The sequence below is a fragment of the Diorhabda sublineata genome, chromosome 7 (genome assembly GCF_026230105.1).
Source record: "Diorhabda sublineata isolate icDioSubl1.1 chromosome 7, icDioSubl1.1, whole genome shotgun sequence".
Classification (NCBI taxonomy): domain Eukaryota; kingdom Metazoa; phylum Arthropoda; class Insecta; order Coleoptera; family Chrysomelidae; genus Diorhabda; species Diorhabda sublineata.
Window position 1 is genome coordinate 6,044,586 of NC_079480.1, and position 18,253 is coordinate 6,062,838.

Here is an 18,253-nt window from a genome sequence, read left to right on the forward strand (position 1 = left end):
ACCATTATCTTTTTGTCAGACTTAATTGAAAAACACACAGCTCTGGTTGAAATTAATGATTCGTTTTCTAAATCTAAAGAAAGTTGAACAATGTGAAATTTATCGACAAATCTGCGAGGTTTATGGACGGAAATGCTATGAGTCATGATTAGAAGATGGATCAGACACTTCATTGAAGGACGTCCAGTTTCTATGTCCAGTATCTTCTAGATCTACCCTCTATCTTTTCGAAATTGTTTTTATTATTAACATAACCATTATCCTTTTGTCAGACTTAATTGAAAACCACACAGCCCTGGTTGAAATTAATGATTCGTTTTCTAAATCTAAAGAAAGTTGAACCATGTGAAATTTATCGACAAATCTGCGAGGTTTATGGACGGAAATGCTATGAGTCATGATTAGAAGATGGATCAGACACTTCATTGAAGGACGTTCAGTTTCTATGTCCAGTATCTTCTAGATCTACCCTCTATCTTTTCGAAATTGTTTTTATTATTAACATAACCATTATCTTTTTGTCAGACTTAATTGAAAAACACACAGCCCTGGTTGAAATTAATGATTCGTTTTCTAAATCTAAAGAAAGTTGAACCATGTGAAATTTATCGACAAATCTGCGAGGTTTATGGACGGAAATGCTATGAGTCATGATTATAAGATAGATCAGACAGTTCATTGAAGGACGTCCAGTTTCTAGGTCCAGTATCTTCTAGATCTACCCTCTATCTTTTCGAAATTTTTTTTATTATCAACATAACCATTATCGTTTCATATTAATTTCAAGTATCATTCCAAATTTCTTGATTTTTTATTACTTTCATCATATTTTTCTTCTTATCTCATTACTTTCTTTGACCCATATTTTTGTTTCCATTATGATTATTTTCTTTTGTTTTATTCCTGATAGACAAGACATTATAAAAGTTGAAGTAGATTTGTGAATGTACACTAAAAACAAGAAGGCAAAGAGAGGAAAAGCTATAAAACATCAAAGAGACTTATATCCATGGTGAGAAGTCGAGTCAGAATAAAAAGACCAAGGCTCTCATAAAATTATCCAAACTTCGTGTCTTGCTGCTAGTGTCCTTCTGGTTCCATTACTTCATTGGTACAATATTTAAAAGCCGAATAAAATGATGAGAAATCAGTTAAATACCACATTGTATTAGGTCAAGATGAAATGTGTTAAGACGCTGTTGCATATTCATACCAAATAATCCTGATGAATATGTTGACAAATACATGTTATTAAGTCAATAAATTTTAGATTTTAGAAAATTCTTTATTCGGCATGATGTATATCAAGTTCGTAGTATCTCCTCTTCATCATGAAGTTTGTAAGTCTCATTGCTAAATACAATATTTTCAAATACTATCTACGAATTATTCGAAAATTATTGTCACTTTTTGGTATATTTAAATTTGAATTTCAGTATTTAAATACAAAAATGATTATTAAATACAGATTTATACAAGGTGTTCTGGGAATGGATGCAAAAAATTCGAAAATGAGTAGATATAAAATAATGCTATGACATGGAAAAATTTCTCTCATGCGACCCCCCGAGTTATAGGCCTTTTGAGTTGAAAAATCAGAAGTTATACTTAAATATATTCTCTAAATTATATATTAGAACATTATGAATTTTTAATAAATGTTTACGTATGCTCATGTAGTGTGTTTGGTTGATTAAATAATTCTACACTACTATCTGAAGGCCAGGGGCGGTTCATGTCTAATGGTTAACAATCCGTAAGTTTTACAGGGACAACCTGTACAATCTAAAGATACCAAAATGAATTTTTCAATAGATTTTTTAACATAAAGGTACTCCTTGGTTAACTTGATGAAATTTATTGTTTAGAAGATATGTTGATTTTTAGATACCAAGGAAACGGTTTACCATAAAGAGATTTGAACAAAAATTTGAATTGAACATCATTCTGTCGAACATTGTGTTATTAAATAAGGAATAAATTGAAATGTTTGTTAGACTACAACTTATCAAATGAAAGCAAGAAAAAACAATAATAAATGTTCGAAGATGGTACCTTGCACTTCTACACACTTTCGGATTCTACGGAGGATTTCATTGAACTTGAAACAGCATTCCAATATTCTATCTTATATTCAGGAGCATTGAGGGGAACGTGGTGTCCATGCAAATGGACCTCTCCGACCAATCCATCTATTAGGAAAATATTATTTTTTACATTTTAATTATTAATTTCTTTCAAGCTTTATTCCTATGCCAGTAATATGATCTTCAATAGTATATAGTATAAATGTTTATTTCTTTATTCATTAGTTCTCCAAGAAATATTTGATTGTGTTTTAATATATCCTGTAAGTATTTTCAATGAATAATTACAATTTATGATAATTTTGTTCGGAATGTTTCTTTATGACAAACGGTTTCCTTGATATTTACGATATAAAAATCTACATATCTCCTAAACCATAAAATTTGGCAGAACTGGAATAGTAGTCTACGGACCCAGAGCCAAACACTTTGAAAGCCTGGGCAACCCACTAAGCATTTTTCAAGCAAAAATCTACGCAACTGAAAAATGTGTTCTGTTCAATCTAGAGAAAAACTATCGCAAAGAGGACATTATTATTTTGTCCGATAGTCAAGCAGCAATTAGAGCTCTAGGCTCCAATGTCATAAAATCCAAACGAGTTTGGGATTGCTTGGGAAAATTAAACGAGCCAGGCAAGAAAAATAAAATCGCTCTACAATGGATTGAATGAAATAGCTGATAAGCTCGCTAAAGCGGGGGCAGACAAGGCCTTCATGGGACCCGAACCCTTTTGTGGTATCAGCTAGAGAACAATGGAAAAAGCACTGGATAAGAGCAAAACCAATTATTGGGACAACCTACCGGAGCTGAGACATACAAAGACTCTTCTGGGAAACTATAACCAGAATAGATCTGCTGAATGTTTCAAGGAGTTCTATCGGGGCACTCTCTCACATTCTAGACTTTTTAATAGGAGTGGGATTGATGGATCAGCTGTAAATACTGGGTTCTCCAGTATCGCAGCAAGGAAGGGGGAGACAATAGATCCTTTCGGTCGCAGAGCATACGAGATCCCAAATCCTTACATACATACAAGTCGTATGAGAAATTTTTTTATGTCATTATTTTCAGGTCATTTATTCACTCACGAATTTTTTGCATCAAATCCTGGAAGTGCACATAAATAAAATAAAATTCAAAGACCACACACTAGAATGGGTAACATCGTATAGATATTAGAGAACTATATTGACAAAGAATGGAAAGATAGAGACAAAAATAGCAAATATGGGGAATACTACACAGTAAATTAAATCATACTGGAATATAGAGATATTGATATGGAAGTCAAAATGGAGTTCCAAAATATGATGTACGTTTAGAGAAAAGGATAAATCCAGGATGAAAACAATTGACATGAAACACCAAGAACCTGAAATAATAATTAGAAAAATAAAGAGAAAATATTTGAATTGGAACGGACTAAATGATGTATGTAGGAAGTGGTAGACCTAGAATAAAAAAGTGGTTAGGTTAAATAAAGGAGATGTGAGATGGGAAAATAAAAACAATGATTGAAGTGAAAAAAATAGCACAAGACGCGAAGGAATGAAAACATGGAGAACCGGAATCCTCCACTGACACCTCATAAGGTAGAAGGAGAAAAGAAAAAGAAGAAGAAGTTAGCACAGATATGGGGAGTTTTAAACACAAACTATTAGAATGCAGCAGCATTAGAAGTGACATAAGAAATAGATTTTATTTTAGTATGCTTTATTGCTTGCTTAGTGGCAGCTCTGTTTTAAGCTTGGAATGCTTATTAATCCAACTGCTAAAAGTGCTTCGCTAGTATTTGCTTTTTAAAATAAAAAAAGCTGTAAAATTTAATAATTTCAGATGGCTGGAAGAAGTTAACTCTGGACAGTTAGCCCGGGTAGATAATCTAAGTTTTGAGTCCATCACCACAAAGAAGAAGAAGAAAAACATTAAAAAAATTTTGGAAAAGAACCGAACGTATAAAAATGTCAAAAACTTTCGAAATATATTCGATGTATATAATATCTAGTAGAAATGCTAATCCAACTCTGTATTTGAATCGACAAAATCTCAGCAATCAGAAGCGAAATAAAATAATTCCTGCCCGAGGTGTACTCGTTCAACCAGTGCGTAACTGCAGTAGCGTTTTAAAACGAACGTCAATTTAGATGCATTGACAATACTTACTGTGGTTAAAAAGAGACAAAAAGTACGAGCGAATGTGAATAAAAGAGAGAAAAAACTTATATGCCAACAATTTTAACTATTATAATGCCTTTTACGGCCTTAATGTTAACATTATAGAGGCTGTTTGATTACAGAATGTTATGAAATTATGCGCCGTGGACATCATTGGCGCTACTAAACTATACAGTGATTCACTTAAGTCAAATTAATAGAAATTTTAAATAGAATTATTTTAAAGAAATAATATTGGCTTTTCCTTCTTTCATATCGATCTTTCTTTAACTGCCTTTGATGTCACAAGGAGAGTTTTAGGTACAAATTACTTCATCTAGCGAAAACAGTGTTGTCATATCTGAATCTTATTTTATCAGATTCCTACACAATCACAATATGATTATTAAGTAAAGTCTTTATTGAGGATGTAGCTGTACTCAACGATTATTAGAAAATAATTGTAGATAGATTAATTAACCGTCATAGGTATAAGAAATCTCTCTTTGAATCCACCTTTCTCTAAAATCAAAATGCAAAATAAGCAAAATTTGCTCTGGTACCTATCAATCCTGTTTATACAAAGGGATGGGAAGAAATATTTAACGAAGTGGGATTTATATTGATTTATAAATCTAACAATAAATTAAAACAATTTTTGGGTAATCCAAGGATAAAATACCAAAGCTGGTATATTGGGAAGACTAAGTGAACCGTTGACGTCCGGTTTAAGAAGCACATAGCTAATTTAAATTTTAATAATGTAGAATTGTTAAAAAATGTATCCAATAATAAACTATTGGATTCAATTGAAAGTCAGCCAGGCTTGGCAGAATTCTGAGTAACTATATAAAGTTTGATGCTAATATCTTATGCATAATAGATATCTTAACATTAAAAATAATAATTTTTTATGCATAACAGGCAATAAAAAATAGAATAATAAAGAATAGTATCATTTCTTTATATGTTCAATTATTTAACTAATATTTTTATGTACATTAAAAAGTAGAGTGAATGAATAGAAATTTGTCATAAAACTATAATTTTATTAACAATATATATAAAATCTATTTTCACAATCAACCAGCCTGGCTCACGGCTGCAGACCAGTCTTGGGTTTATCTAGACAACCAGGCCTGGTCCACGCTTGCACATCAAGCGAGGGAAATGGTTATCAACCCAGAGTCCCACCAAGTCTGGGCTAATAACGGCTTCCAAGCTATGGCCAGAGTTGTACATACTTGGTCCAAGTCTGGGCCTATACTGGGCCCATAGTAAAGTCCTATATGGGAGAGAATCTCCAACGATTTGAAGCAACTTTAGGCAGTCGTTTTTTAACTATAGTATCCGACAAACTGGTTCGTTTAGTTGACGTACTAAAAAATGCTACAAGTCCATTTGTCTAGATAAAAAAATTACATTGTTTGATATATGAGACCGACTGAGACAACACCAAATTCATTCTTGAACTTAAGCCTGTACTCCGTTAAGACGCCTATCATACGTTTGCGCAATCAGTTTTTCTAAACAGCCGACTTCTTCTAGAATATCCACTGATAATTTCATGTTATTATTATCTCTTTTGCTGATTGCCTCCGACCAAGATTTCCCTTCCAGTTTTACAATATGTAGTTCAATTTTTCGCCACAATTTTTGCACTTTTGATTTAGTTTTGGTTTTATATCGTTGTACACTACCATCTGCACTCCATTCGCGGTTTCACTAATTATTAATCGTGGTGCGTTTTGGTTTTAAATATTTAAATATTTCAGAAAAATGTATAAAATGTAAAGCAAAATCATTCGTCTGGTTTCATAGATTCATTTTTTTGTTATTTTGTATATGAGAAGACTGCCAAAAACCAAAATTCAATTCAATATATTCAATTAATACACTAACTTGCTATGTAATTATATTTTAAAAAATTTCAATGAATTGGATATAAAAAATATGAAAACCTGACCCCTTAAATTGAAAAACCAATGAAGAATTTCGTATGAATTTCTAACGTAATCTAAAAGAAAAAGTTTTCACTGCCATAAATCATGATGGCCTTGTCATTGACCAAAACGAAATTAACAATACAATGTTATCCGCAGTTCTTTCTTGTTCCTACTAATAGACTTTTATTCATATATGCAGTTTGTTTTAGCCAGAGGTCAACAATTAGGAATTTAGAACATTAGTCTATAATTGAGATGGCTTAACATTACTTGATTGTTTCCTGCACGACCGACTGGTAATATATTGAACAATTTCCTGTAATTGCTGACACTCTTATTCACAATTATGAAGTAATTGGGTTAAGGTATTGTCTAATTAAAACGATCGAGCATAGATAACCTCGGTACGGGATTTTGAAAATATTTCGGTACCATATAAATATTATCACTACGAATTACATTTGAATAATTCAAAGTAATCGTCGATATTATTGATAAATATATACAAAGAATATCAATGGAATATCCGAAAGACATGGAGAAATACTGGAAACTGTTTCTTATCTCAAGACTCAATGTAGACGATTGAAAAGACGAAAGCTGAGCTTGATGGTTACTTTTATAATGTACTAGCGTTTACAATGACGGCTTCCTTCGCGATATTTATGGTAAAAATGCGTTTGAATTTATAATATGTCAATCAGCAATCCGAATCTCACATGTATGCAATCCAATTGAACCGGCCATTCTGTAGAGGACTATAAAGGTTACAAACATTCATTTTAAAATTTCTTTAATTTCTTATTTCTTAGACCTTTTGATATGTTTATGTTTCTGAGTCTTTTTGATTTTAAATCTCGTCTTTTTCAAAATTAGTTTTTCAATAAACACTTAAAGAAAATTTGAAACGTCAATTTTATCTATCTTTCTAAAAAAATATTTGAAGAAACTAATTTTGAAACAGAATAGACTTAAAATCAAGAAGATTTAGAAACATAAATATTCATTTTTATATATATTCTACTTCACAGATGTATTAGAATACAACTTTGATGAAAAATGTGCCATAGTGCTAATTGAACATTCACATTTCTCTTGCCTGTTTTCCAGTTTACTGTTGATTCTTTGTGTAAAATCTAACGATTGCAAAAGTGTAGTGATTTAACAGGCCCATAAAGCTTTTAGATCCTATTGTTGTGGCCAAGAATTGTTGCGCTGTTACAAGATGGTCAGGGTCAACGTGAAACTGCAAGAATTGTTGGTACCAGTCTTTGTGATGTGCAAAGGGTGTACCAGCACTTTCTAGAGACTGGCCTGATCACTACAAGACCAGGGTTTGGACGAAAAAGAGTTACTACTCATCGAGATGACCGTTTTTTGGTGTCCACAAGTTTACGGAATAGGATAGCTACTGCGGTTTCACTGAGATATCAGTTGAAAGAAGTGAGAAATGTCAACGTTAGTGAATGGACCGTTAGAAGAAGACTTCACGTTGCTGGACTGTCATGCATGTCATGGTTCAATAAAAGATTTAGAGAAATTGATTTATTAGTAGAGGAACGTACCCTAAACCGGACCCCTTCCCCTAAAGTGGACCCCTGGTCTTCTGATACTGCATTCTCCTGAACTTTGTACTATTCAACTGTAAAAAGTATTTTAGGCATCTACCACTATGGAGCGCAGACATAGCCCACTTCACAAATGTTCACCATCAGTTCACCATTACATGTTTTGATAGTGAAAAAAGTTTTTGAGCAGTGCTACAATTTTCGTTATTTTTCTCAAATATTTTCAGGTAAGCCTTTATATCTATATATATATTCTTAAATGGCAAGTTTCAAGTTTATTGTTTATCATCAAAAGGTTTCTTTTATATATTTGGTTCAAAATTAATCGGGTTAACAAACTGATAGCTTTAGTCACTTAAGCCTGACCCCCAACGAATTAAATTATGTTTCTGTTTAATATACATTCTGTAAATTCTCTGAGATTGAAATCTTCATCTTATTGTATTATATTGTATTGTAATTGTTAAATTATAATTATACTTGAAACTAGAATGAGTATTTTTTGATTTGATACGATTTTTTTGTTATTTTGACAAGGGGTCCGGTTTCGGCAATCATGTCACAAATTAAGGTTTAATAAAATAATTTTATTTTCTACTAATTTTGAATTAGATTTTTTGTAAGTAAAAGTTAAATGATGCTTACAAAGTAAATATTAGATGATTTTAAAACATAATTTGTTACTATTTTCTAATTTTTTTAATTCAAAAACAAAACAGGGGTCCGGTTTTGGGCACTCTCCTTTAAATTCATCGTAATATTACAAGATTGTGAACACACTTTTCTATTTTAAAAGAATATAACAAAAGCTCTAAAGATTGCCGCAAGTTCACTATCTGGGTATTCAACAGTTTTTTCACGTCGAATGAAAAGTTTTTCGTGAATAACTCGATCGAAAATACCGAAAAAACATATTGTTTAATAAACGATAAAAGTTATTGTTCATCGAAAATTATCTCAGTACGATTTTTAAAATTTTTTGTGTACAAGGGTCTTGTGATACGGCCGGTGTTATAGTGGATCACCTTGTATATTTTTCATCTAATGTTTCCTATACCTAAATGCTATAATTTCGGAGTTTAGGTGGTTATGACTACTACAATAACAAATTTGACGTTTCAATAAATTATTTTTGTTGAAGTTTATTGAAAGTCACAATGGATCGTTTATCTGAAAAAGAACGAATTGATATTTTAATGATATTAGTAGGATATGGTGATAGGCGTAGAAGTCAACAAGAAACTTTTAATATCTTTAATAATTTATATCCTAACCGAAATGGCATAACAAGATTTACTGTCAGTAAATTAGTAAAAAAGTTTAACGAAAATGGTTCGGTAAAAGATTTTTTCTACGACCGTGCGTTTTAACCCACTTTCCCGCACGCATTTTAGTTTTGAAAGTGTCACTTTCCCGCACTAGTGCGGGAAAGTAAAATTATACAAATTTTGACCTTATTAGATAGTTTTTTACTTCTGAGATTATAACTATTGTTACTACAGGTAAATAAATATTTACGAAATAGTCCATCAAATAAAATTTAAACTTTTTCTAGCTTTTTGTAGCATTTTTAATTTTTTGAAAATATGAAATAATACAGATATTTTTTATATAACCTTGTAATTGTTACTAAAACGTCAAAGTTGTTCAAAACGTATTTGAAGTGACCGAATAAGAACAATCTCCTAAATTAAACCACATTAAACCGAATCCGATACAATAATATTAATGGATTCATCCGACGAAGAACTTCCCGAAGCCATTCTGAAGGCTGCAAATGAAACTAATTCCGAGCTGTTACCTGCCAAATGACTTAAAACCGTTGCCGTCATCGTCATCTTTATGCGACCTGCAACCGATGCGATCCTCATCGTCGTCATCTACCTTCCAGTTGAAACCAAATAACTCCACTGGACCGGCAATTCTTACTAGTCTACAGAATTCAAAAAATTGTGTTTTCAATATTAATATTTATAATAATTAGTAGTTTTTAGTTAAAGTTTTGTATATTATTATGTTTGTTGGAATAAAATAATTTTTGAAAAATGGATTGGTATACTTTTTTGTATATACGGTCGTAGAAAAAATAATGTTCCTAACTCATGCGTAAAGTGTCTTTCCCGCACTTGGCCGCTTGCCAGAACTCCGCTCCGCGTCGTTCGGGACAACTGCAGTCGCGTGCGGGAAAGTATCACTTTCCGCACTTGTTAGGAAAATAACTATATCCAAATCAGGGCGCAGAATAACTGCATCAACTGAAAACAAATCTTTAGATGTTTGTTAGAAGACGATCCACACTTGAGTATTAGACAAATATCCAGGGAACTTGATATTTCGCAAACATCCGTTAGGAAAATTTTACGTGATAATAAATTTCATCCATACAAAGTAATGTTGGTTTAAGAGTTGTTAGATGTCGATTTTGTTAGACGTGGAAATTTTCCCAACTTAATCATGTAAAAATGTTACAATCAAAACGATTTTCTTAAGTAATGTGATGTTTTGCGATGAGGCCACTTTTTGTATTAATGGAAACGTAAATCGGCATACTTGTAGATACTGGTTACGTAACAATCCTCGTTTGATGCGTGAATCCCACACCCATTATCCCGAAAAACTGAACTTCATTATTAGAAATTTCCAGGCAATATCCCAAACGTCAAAATTTGGCTACAAGATGGTGCCTCACCTCACTATGCGTGGGTGGTGAGGCAATATCTAAATAACGTGTTTCCCAGAAGATGTATTGGAAGGCGTGGTTTTATCGAATGGCCCCTGCGATCACCCGACATGAATCCTTTAGACTATTTCCTGTGGGGTCACTTAAAAAACATCGTTTATAATGCAAAACCTAACAAATATTCAGGAAGTAAAAGATGCGATTACCATAGAGATAAGAATTCAGCAGTCACAGATGTTGTAAAATGTATTGCAAAGTTTTAAAAATTGCATGGCTTGTTGTATTGAACATTTTGAGCATCTGCTGTAATGCCTTTACTATAAGTTTTCTAAAATTCGTAATTTTTCTTTTTCTCAAATGTGAATCTACTTCTAACATGACACAAATATTTGAAGATTTCTCTTCAGTTGTTGTAAGTTTCTTGCACCATGATTTTGATAAATACTTACTGCAGCAGGTTCGTTAAACTTTTTACTAACTTATTGACACTAGACCTTGTCACGAGATTTGTATTAGCACATAATATATCTTCATATGAAACGAGTTTATTAAATCTTATCCATCTAAATGTACAATATTTACTGTGGAGTAACTTTGGAGATACTGTAAATGTAGGATTGAGGATTTTTGAAAACAACAAGGGTGATATATTTGAAATAACAAAGTTCATTATTCTTTTGGAAAAAGGAAATACCTGACAACAAAGTAAATACCACCATAATACCACAAAAATTAATAAAAATCGTACAAGACGTTTCAGAGATAATTGAAGCGTTCCATAAATAAAACTCACTCTGTATAATGCACACAAACAAGTTCATTAATATCAGTAAACACCAAATTTTAAGACAAAAATCAGAATCTGTTATTAGAAGATGCTTTATTGTTTATTATATGCAATAAATTTAGGAATGAAAATGTACAAATATATTTTTACTACAATACCCCATTAATATAGAGATGGAGGACAACATTTAGCTCAAGAATGACTGAATTATTTCCGATGTTAAGCATATATTGTCATAAATGTGACTGGCTTGTGAAGCATGTATTTTTGTAACAATGAAATAAACCACTATCATGCGTGGGTATGAAATAAATAATCGTGATCATCTTGCAACAATAATATACAAACCATTTTATAAAGTAGAAGGTGAAGTTTTCACAAATATAGATTGAATCACAACTAATATTTATGTTTACACAATTGCGTTCCTTAAAGCGAACAATGATACTATAATTATAACTATAAGTTTCTATCATCGCAACAAATGTCTCTGCAATTTGCCGATTGTCTACATGTGCAACTATATCCCATATAAATTAACATTTTCCTGTGCATGTTTCATGCATGCCTAACTTAACAGGTAGTCAATGAAAAAAACACTTTTTTGAATTTATTTATTCAGAAAAAGTCAGTTAACCTAAAAGTTATTATTATGTATATTACAATAAGATACGGGCAGGGACCCTGACATCCATAAACCCTGAAATATACTATATATATTACAAAAATTAAAGTAATTAAAGTACCTAGTTAGAAAATTAAAAATTACAAGAAAACAGAAGATTTAACTAGAAAATAGAAAAGCGTCCAGCCTATTCTTAAAAATATTGACAGACGGTGCCGTTACAATATCCACAGGTAGATGATTCCTTGTTGAAAAAACACGATTACACAAAAAATGTTGCCTTGTCCGACAAGTGAATATTTCTTTTTTCAATTTCCATCTGTGTCCTCGAAGCCGATTATAAGTGTCAACATTAAATATGTTTCTTAAGTTACCATAATTGAAATTTAAAATGCGATAGGTGATAATCATATCCCCACGAAGTCGACGTTGTTCCAAGGTCGGTAAATCCATTATATTAAGTCTTTCTGTATAACTAGGTCTTGTACGCCCGAAGGATAGTCGACGCTGAACTTTTTCAAGAAGAATTCTATCCCGCACTAGTTCCGGAACCCACACAGTTCCACAATACTCCATAAATGGGCGATTATAAGTTTTAAATAAACTTGTTGAATTATGTAATGATATCCTTCCGAAAGATACAGAGATACAGCTTACTTTTTGCTTTGTTGGCAATACTTATAACAATAACTTATAAGTTATTGTTATAACTTGCATGACCGTTTAAGAAGTACGTATGTCTCGGATTGTTTTTGCCTAAGTAAAGAGCTACACACTTATCTGCATTAAGAGGCAACATCCAGTCAGAGCACCACTTAGAGATCGAATCCAAGTCTTCTTGAAGATTTATATGAAGAGATGAATCAGCGAATATTTTCGAATCGTCGGCATAGAAAACTTGTTGCATTGTGTATGAAATTGAAGGTCACTTGCGTATATTATAAGAGAGGACCCAGTATCGATCTCTGCGGAACACCGCTTAATACGGATTTCTCAGTTGAAATACAATTTCCCACTTTCACACAGAATTTTCTATTTGTTGAGAGTGAGTCAATCCACTCCAGTAGATCACCTCGTGATCTATCATATTGTTGCTCAATCCATATTGTTGCTCAGCTATTATTGTTTCGATTAAAAGAAATTCACTGACATATTCTGAATTTATAGATTCCACAACCTTACAGATGATTGGTGTAAAGCTAATGGGGCGGTAGTTATTGGCGTTAAGTTTATTGCCTTTCTTGAAAATTGGTGTTACCGAGGCTGTTTTCCAGATAGGAGGTAGTATGTGTGTATTAAATGACAAGGACATTATTATAAACGGAGGTTGAGCGAGAGCATTACAACATCTTTTTAGAAATAGAGAGATTAGATCAAGACCGGGAGAAGAGTTTTTTTTTTTTTAATTTTTGATGGTGACATTTGACAGTTTCAAGTGTCTTCCCAAACTTCGGTAGGGTCAGTGTCATTTTGACAAACCATACCGTCATCTTTTATTTATTAGAAGAATGGATATTTTTGATGACAATGATGATAGAATGTATTTGTATAATTTTTAGGGTTGTCGCTGCATACTATAGACTCTTCGTACACTTCTCGGGCTTCCTTTATAGACTTTTTCAAATCTTTGGCAAAATTTGTGAGAATTTCCAAATCAGCTTGACTGACAGTGCGCTTGTACTTCCGCCACAATTTGATTTTATATCTAATCAAGGAGATTATTTCACCGTTGATCCATGGTTTTACTTTATTTATGTACATCACTTTCCTGGTAGAATACTTGTTCTTAAGATCCGCAACAGTACTTATAAATGTATCCCATACTACAGTGGGATCCAGTGAGACACCTAAATTTTGTCCCCAATCAATACTAGCTAGGTGGAGGATTAGGTTGTCAACATCAGTTATTTCAAAAGTTGCAGCATTATTGTTTTTAGCTGGCAGGTCAACATTAAAGTGTATTTGGCTTGTAATGACAACATGTTCACCATTAAAAATTTCAAACTTTATGATAGAAGTATCATCATTGACATATGTTGTCATATTTGAAAAATAGTCCTCGTTATTGCTACTACCAATGAAGAAGTAATCTCACCTGATTCTGGATAACCTGAAGTGACGAAAAACTTATATCAGTTTAAAATAAAAAAAGTATAATTTCTTAAAACTCAATACTAATTTCTAGAATTTTTGGAATATTGATTAGAAATAACCAAAATTAGGAATTTTTATTAACCTTGGCAACACTGATACGATCAAGCAGTTTCTTCGCATATAAGTTCCCCACTTTCCTTCCTTCCGCTGAGGTCACTCACTCACCATGACTACCAAGAGGCCATGACCTTACACTTACACTAGCGCCTCTCATTAATCTATGCTATGATTATCAGATGGACTCCATCACGAGTGCATTACATATACTTACTACCTTGTATGTTGGTACTAATAACTATTTCCTACTGAGGGTTACATGGTATCTACAAGTGGAAAACTTTTTAAAAAAAACCGAGAATACTTTTCAGCGTTAAAACAAATGTTTAAACAAAATGATGATTGATGCTATCGGAATCGGAAAAGTGATTGAATTTCACATTGATAATGATATCATCAAACCAATTTGATTTAGTCAATTGTGCATACTTTCATTTAACCTTACTAATATTATAAATGTGAATGTAAGTTGGTTTGTTACGCTTTCACGCGAAATCTACTTTACCGATCATCATGAAACTTTGTACACATATTCTTGGAGGTATTAGAAATAACATAGGATAGTTTTTATGAAAAAAAATATTTTTTTCTGTAAAAAAACTGAGATTATAGCTTCCTCAATGCCATCTAGCACTCCAGTAATTCAGTTTCAACCATGAGTACAGTAATACCGTTCTACTGTCAATATCCAATCCATTTGACTATAGTTTCTATATATGTAATACTCCCATATGGACAGTTCTGATTAAGGTGTAGAAGAACACAACAGTGAAATTGGATGAACACTGATATGTGAAATAATAAAAAAGTCACTGCAAATTACGCAGGCGCGGTATCATCTTACTGTTCTAATTTCACCATGACACAACACATGACACGCTTATTAAGACGTTATATATACTTAGCCTAGACCAGTTTCATGCATAAGCAAAATATTGCGTAACCATAGCAACGGATAATAACTTATTAGAAATGTCAGTGTAAAGTTTGACGTCAAAAAAGTAAACCAGAGTTACGCAATAAATTAAAAGAAAAAATATGTCCACTGGAATTTTGAAAATCGAAAAATCCCCGAAAATAAAAAATTGCAGTATGTAGCCATCAAGTACCTGTATTTAAAAGGGTTAAGAGGTAAGCAGATTTACGAAGATATGCTTAATACCCTTGGTGATCAATGTTTTTCGTATGCGACCGTGAAAAATTGGACTGCAAGCTTCAAAAGAGGTAAATTTTCTATTGAAGATGATGACAGATCGAAAAGGGCAGTTTCTGTATCAGTCCCCGAAAATATCGATGCAGTTCATGACATGATGTCATCAGACCATCGAATTGGGCTAAAACGGATATCTGAAACACCGAATATTTCAAACCAACGCGTTCATCATATAGTTCACGTCAATTTGGACATGAGAAAAATTGCTGCAAATGGATCCCCAAATGTTTGAATGTTGACCAAAAGCGTACAAGAGTAGAAGTATTGCGTTCGAACTGTGTTCGAGTTGAAAACGATGTAGACTTCTTAAACCGAATCGTTACTATGGATGAGACTTTCTACGATCCAGAAATAAAGTAACAATCGATGGAATGGCGACACTCTGATTCTCCAAAACCTAAGAAGTTTCTTGTCCAAAAAACTGCTGGATAAATTCTTGCTTCAGTTTTTTGGGATTGCCATAGTTTAATCATGATTGATTTTTTGGATAAGGATAGAACAGTAAATGGAGATAATTATTCGACATTACTGACCACTCTACGGGAAAAAATTAAAGAGAAAAGACGCGGAAAGCCATCCAAAGGTGTTTTTTGCAGGATAACGCCTCTGTACACAAATCTCATGTTGCCATGCGAAAAAATCGTGATTTAGGGTTCAAATTACTAGAACACCCCCCCTAATTGCAATAAAAGTTAAATTGAGTGAAATTCATTAGCAAATTTGCGGGGTTTACAGAAAAAATGTTATGAGTGAATCAATAATTAGAAGATGGGTCAGACAATTCAATAAAGAACGTGATCAAGTGCATGGTGAAGAACGATGTTTGGTTGCTGATGAACTGATTCACGCTGTAGTAACGAAGCTTGAGCAAATCCGTAAGTTTATAATTGCTTCGAAATGTTGGAATATCAAATCATCATTAATTGATGTAATTGTTACTGAAAAACTGAAATATCGAAAATTTTGTTCACATACGGTACCCACAATTCTTACTGAACAACGCCAAAAAAAAAATACACCGCATCTCTAAGCAGATATCGATGGAATGGAATCCAAGTAGTACAATTAGTTTTATTAACGAAAAATAACCGTTTACATAACTAATTCAATTATAAAGATTCAAAAAAACTTGCAACGGAATCGAATACACGAGAGAAAAGAGTAAAAAGCTATAAATGATAAAACAGATCCTAAATAATTTAAGTAAATTTTATCGCTCTATTTTGTGAAATATAATATAACTACATTTAAGTTAATTGATGACTGCTACATATTTTTGAGATGAATAGCTAAGGAAAAAATAAATTTTTATTTTGATTTAATTTTTATTTTGACATTCATGATGTAGGTGATCTATTAATTGATATAACTACGCAAATTGTGAGTGTCAATATCATATTTTGATAAAGACTTCAATAACAGTCGAATCTACCTTTCAAAAATTATTAAAGAAAACTCTAATTTTAAACAAAAGACACCTGAAATCAAGACGGTGTAAGTAATAAAAAATTAAGAAATACATATGATATACACAAAATTCAACCCAGCTCTATTAAAAGTTTTACAAATCATTCATAATAGAAATTTCACATGGTTTGTGTCCTGTGTGATCATTGAATTTCTGTGCTTTCAGTACAATAATCATTGTATTCACTTTTCATTTAGTACGTAATTATACAATTTTTCACAGAATATTTTCGTTAAACCAATTAGCCAATTTGTTATACTTACGAGGGCGAGATTTGGTTTTATCGAATACAATTTAGATGAATATGGACTCGATTTGTATGACTTTGATTCGTATAGATTTAGTTTATATAGAATCGTTTCATATAGATTCACTTCATATGCATACATAATCACAGAGTTCGTTTTAATAAATATAGATCAGTTTCATATAAATTTGGTTCATATAGATTCGATACATATTGATTTACTTCATATGCATTCGATTCATTCACATTCGATTTACATTGATTCTATTTATATGAATATAGTTTACGTTGACACGAATTCGATTCTTATAGATCAGTTTCATATAGATTCGATACATATTGATTCACTCCATTTTCATTCGATTCATTAACATTCGATTTACATTGATTCTATTTATATGAATATAGTTTACGTTGACACGAATTCGATTCTTATAGATCAGTTTCATACAGATTCGATACATATTGATTCACTTCATTTTCATTCGATTCATTAACATTCGATTTACATTGATTCTATTTATATTAATATAGTTTACGTTGACACGAATTCGATTCTTATAGATCAGTTTCATACAGATTCGATACATATTGATTCACTTCATTTTCATTCGATTCATTAACATTCGATTTACATTGATTCTATTTATATTAATATAGTTTACGTTGACACGAATTCGATTCTTATAGATCAGTTTCATATAGATTCGATACATATTGATTCACTTCATTTTCATTCGATTCATTAACATTCGATTTACATTGATTCTATTTATATGAATATAGTTTACGTTGACACGAATTCGATTCTTATAGATTAATTTCATATCAATTTGTTTCATACAGATTCGATACATATTGATTCACTTCATTTTCATTCGATTTACATTGATTCTATTTATATTAATATAGGTTACGTTGATACGAATTCGATTCTTATAGATTTCATGTTTCATGTAGATTTAATATATTAGAAACATGCAGATTCACTTCATCTGCATTGGATTAATAAAGATTTGATTCATAAGTATTCTAATTAAATAAAAATAGTTTGTATTGATATAGATTCGGTGGATAGAGATCAGTTTTATGTATATATGATTCTTGGAGATTCGATTCGTAGAGATTCATTTCATATGTATCCAATTCAAACAGATTAAATTTATATTACCTGATGGAAGAGGTCTCGCTCTTTTCATTGGTGTAAGGGAGCTGTTTTTTCATCCAACCTAACAAATAGTTTATATTCTCAAATATGAATGATAA